Below are 5,510 nucleotides of genomic sequence, written 5' to 3' on the forward strand. Positions count from 1 at the left end.
TGCAGATAGAAAACCTAGGGAAGAGATCAGGAATCATAGATGCAAGCATCACCAACAGAACACAAGAGATTGAAGAGAGAATCTCAGGTGCAGAAGATACCATAGAAAATGTTGACACCATAGTCAAAGAAACTGAAAAATGCAAAAAGCTCCTAACTCAAAACATCCAGGAAATGCAGGACACAATGAAAATATCAAACCTAAGGACAATAGGTATAGAAGAGAGCTAAGATTCCCAACTTAAGAAGTCAGTAAATATCTTCAACAAAATTATAGAAGAAATCTCCCCTAACCTAAAGAAAAAGATGACCATAAACATGCAAAAAGCCTACAGAACTCCAAATAGATAGGACCAGAAAAGACTGGTCCCGTCACATAATAGGTAAAACATCAAATACACAAAACAAAGAAAAAATATTAAAAGCAAGAAGGGGAAAAGGTCAAATAACATATAAAGACCAACCTATAAGAATTACACAAGACTTCTCAACAGAGACTGTGAAAGCCAGAAGTTCCTGGGCAGATGTCATACAGACTCTAAGAAAACACAAATGCCAGCCCAAGCTATAATATCCAGCAAAACTCTCAATTAACATAGATGGAGAAACAAAGATATTCCATGAAAAAACCAAAGTACACAATATCTTTTCACAAATCCAGCCATACAAGGGATAGTAAATGGAAAACTCCAACACAAGGAGGGAAACTAAACCATAGAAAAAGCAAGAAAGTAATCTTCGTGCAACAAACATGAAAGAAGAGAGCCACACAAACATAAATCAACCTCTAACAACAAAAATAACAGGAAACAACAATCACTATTCCTTAATATCTCTTCACATCAATGGACTCAATTCCCCAATAAAAAGACATAGACAAACAGACTGGATATGTAAAAAGGATGCAACATTTGCTTCATACAGGAAACACACCTCAGTGACAAAGACAGACACTACCTCAGAGTAAAAGACTAGAAAACAATTTTCCAAGCAAATGGTCCCAAGAAAGCAGCTGGAGTAGCCATTATAATATCCAATAAAATTGATTTTCAACCAAACATTATCAAAAAACAAAAGGAAAGACACTTAATATTCATCAAAGGAAAAGTCCACCAAGATGAACTCTCAATCATGAGTATCTATGCTTCAAATGGAAGGGCATCTATAGTCATAAAAGAAACCTTACTAAAGCTCAAAGCACACCTTGTACCTCACACAGTAATAGTGGGAGATTTCAACACCCCACTCTCATCAATGGACAGATCAAGGAAACCAGAACTAAACAGGGACATAGAGAAACTAATAGAAGTTATGAACCAAATGGATTTAACAGATAGTTATAGAAAATTCCAACCAAAAAGAAAAGAATATACCTTCTTCTCAGCACCTAATGGTACCTTCTCCAAAATTGACCATATAATTGGTCACAAAACAGAACTCAACAGATACAAGAAAATTGAAATAAACCCATGCATCCTACCTGTTCACCACAGACTAAGACTGGTCTTTAAAAATAACAAAAACAAGAGAAAGCCCATACACATGGAAGGTGAACAACGTTCTACTCAATGATAACTTAGTCAAGGAAGAAATAAGGAAAGAAATTAAAGACTTTTTAGAATTTAATGAAAATAAAGGCACAACATATCCAAACTTATGGGACACAATAAAGCAGTGCTAAGAAGAAAATTCATAGCTCTGAGTGCCTGCAGAAAGAAACTGCAGAGAGCATACATCAGCAGCTTGACAGCACACCTGATAGCTCTAGAACAAAAAGAAGTAGGGGGCAGGAAATAATCAAACTTGGGGCTGAAATCAACCAAGTAGAAGCAAAGAGAACTATACAAAAATCAACAAACCAAGAACTGGCTCTTTGGGAAAATCAACAAGATCGATAAACCCTTAGCCAGACTAACCAGAGGGCAGAGAAACAATATTCAAATTAAGAAATCAGAAATTATAAGGGAGATATAACACAGAAACTGAAGATATCCAAAAAAAATCATCAGACCCTACTACAAAAGCCTATACTCAACAAAACTAAAAAATCTGAAGGAAATATCTAGACAGATACCAGGTACCAAAGTTAAATCAGAATCAGATAAACCATCGAAACAGTCCCATAACTCCCAAAGAAATAGGAGCAGTCATTAAAAGTCTCCCAACCAAAAAAAAAAATCTGAGGACTAGTGCAGAATTTCACAGAAGACCTCATACCAATATTCTTCAAATTTTCCACAAAGTAGAAACAGAAGGAACACTACCCAATTTGTTCCATGAAGCCACAATTATGCTCATACCTAAATAACACAAAGACCCAACAAAGAAAGAGAACTTCAGACCAATTTCCCTTATGAATATCAATGACAAAATACTCAATAAAATTCTTGCAAACCAGATCCACAAACACATTAAAACAATCATCCATCATGATCAAGTATGTTTCATTCTAGAGATGCTGTAATGGTTCAATATACAGAAATCTGTCAATATAATCCAGTATATAAACAAACTCAAAGAAAGAAAGCCACATGATCATCTCATTAGATGCTGAGAAAGCATTTGACCAAATTCAACACCCCGTCATGATAAAAGTCTTGGAAAGCTAAATGGAGAGAATCTTGAAGCAACCCCACTAAAATCAGGGACTAGGCAAGTGCCTACTCTCTCCCTATTTATTCAATATAGTACTTGAAGTCCTAGCCAGAGCAATCAGACAACAAAAAGAGGTTAAAGGGATACAAATTGAAAAAGAAGTTAAAATATTATTAATTGCAGATTATATGATAGTATACTTAAGTGACCCCAAAAATTCCACCAGATAACTCCTAAAATGATAAACAACTTCAGCAAAGTGGCTGGGTATAAAATTAACTCAAACGAATCAGTAGCCTTCCTCTTTCAAAAGATAAACATGTTGAGGAAGAAATTATAGAAACAGCACCCTTCACAATAGTCACAGATAATACAAACCACCTTTGGGTGACTCTACTCAAGCAAGTGAAAGATCTGTATGACAAGAACTTCAAGCCTCTGAAGAAAAAATTCAAAGAATATCTTAGAAGATGGAAAGATCTCCTGTGCTCATGGATTGGCAGGATTAATATAATAAAAATAGCCACCTTGCCAAAAGTAATCTGCAGATTCAATGCAGTCCCCATCAAAGTTCCAACTCAATTCTTCATGGAGTTAGAAGGAGCAATTTATGAATTCATTTGGAATAATAAAAAAAACAGGATGGTGAAAACATTTCTCAACTATAACAGAATATCTGGGGGAATCACCATCCCTGACTTCAAGCTGTATTACAGAGCAATAGTGATAAAAAATTGCATGGTGTGGGTACAGAGACAGGCAGGTAGATCAGTGGAATAGAATTGAAGCCCCAGAAATGAACTGACACATCTATGGTCACTTGGTCTTTGACAAAGGAGCTAAAACCATCCAGTGAAAAAAAGAAAGCACTTTCTACAAATGGTGCTGGTTCAACTGAAGGCCAGCATATAGAAGAATGTAAATCGATCCATTCTTATCTCTCCATACAAAGTTCAAGTCCAAGTGGATTGAGGACCTCCACATAAAACCAAAGACACTGAATCTAATAGAATAGAAAATAGAGAAAAGTCTCAAACACATGGGCACAAGGGACATTTTCCTGAACAGAACACCAATAGCTTATGCTCTAAGATTAACAATTGACAAATTAAACCTCATAAAATTTGCAAAGCTTCTATAAGGCAAAGGACACTGTTAAAACAATAAGTAACAGATTGGGAAAAGATCTTTACCAATTGTACATCCAATAGAGGGCTAATATCCAATATATACAAAAACTCAAGAAGTTAGACTGCAGAGAATCAAATAACCCTATTTAAAAATGGGGTACAGAGCTAAACAAAGAATTCTCAGCTGAGGAATATCAGTTGACCAAGAACCACCTAAAGAAATGTTCAACATCCTTAGTCATCAGGGAAATGCAAATCAAAACGATCCTGAGATTCCACCTCATATCAGTCAGAATGATTAAGATCAAAAATTCAGGTGACAGCAGTAGCTGGTATGGATGTGGAGAAAGAGGAACACTCCTCCATTGTTGGTAGGACTGCAAACTAGTACAACCATTCTGGAAATTAGTCTGGCAGTTCCTCAAAAAATTAGACAAAGTACAATCTGAGAACCCAGCTATACCACTCCTGGGCATATATCTAAAAGATTGTCCAACATATAACAAGGACACATACTCTACTATGTTCATAACAGCCTTATTTATAATAGACAGAATATGGAAACAACCCATATGTCCCTCAATAGAGGAATGAATACAAAAGATGTGGTACATTTAAAGACAATGACTTCATGAAATTCCTAGGCAAATGGATAGAACTAGAAAACATCATCCTGAGTGAGGTAACCTAATCCCAAAATAACACGCATGGTATGCATTCAACGATAAGCAGATATTAGCCCAAAAGCTCAAGATACAATTCACAAACTACATGAAACTCAAGAAGAAGGAAGACCAAAGTGTGGATACTTCAGACCTTCTTAGAAGGGGGAACAAAAATACTCACAGGAGAAAATATGAAGACAAATAATATGGCAGATACTGAAGGAAAGGTCATCCAGAGACTGCCCCACCTGAGGGATCCATCCCATATACAGATAATTTTGAGGATGCCAAGAAGTGCATGTTGACAGGAGCCTGATATAGCTGTCTCCTAAGAGGCTCTGCCAGAGCCTGACAAGTACAGAGGTGGACCATTGTACTGAGATGATGTCCCCAATAAAGTAGTTAGAGAACCAATCATCTCCCACAGAGCTCCCAGGGACTAAACCACAATTCCAAGATTACACAGGAATGGACCTATGGTTCTCTCCACATATGTAGCAGAGGATGGCCTTGTAGTGCATCAGTGCAATCAGAGGCCCTTGGCCCTGTGAAGGATGGATTCCAGTGTAAGGGAATGTCAGTGCAGGGAGGTAGGAGGAACTTGGTGGGTGGGTGAGGGAACATCCTCATAGAAGCAGGAGGAATGGGATAGAATAGTGGGTTTCTGGAGGGGAAACTGGGAAAGGGAATAACTTTTAAAATGTAAATAAAAATAATCAATAAAAGAAAAATCATTTATGTGCTCTTGTTCTCTTGTTCTCCTTGTTCTTGTCTTTTCTTCCTCTCTCCCCATTCCCTTCCCTTATCTCTCTCCATGGGCTCCTGGCCTGCCTCTGCTCTCTCTGCTCTGCTCTGCTCTGCTCTTCTCTTCTCTTCTCTTCTCTTCTCTTCTCTTCTCTTCTCTTCTCTTCTCTTCTCTTCTCTTCTCTCTCTCTCTCTCTCTCTCTCTCTCTGTCCCTATTACCCTCTTAACTCCCCTTCCCATGCGCTGAATAAACTCTATTCTAACTAAAAATAATAATTTATGTTATTTCATGTGTTTGAGTGCTTGGCCTGCATATATATATATATATATATATATATATATATATATATATATATATATACCATGTATTTGACTA

This window comes from Rattus norvegicus, chromosome 2 (assembly GCF_036323735.1).
Source record: "Rattus norvegicus strain BN/NHsdMcwi chromosome 2, GRCr8, whole genome shotgun sequence".
NCBI classification, from domain to species: Eukaryota; Metazoa; Chordata; class Mammalia; order Rodentia; family Muridae; genus Rattus; species Rattus norvegicus.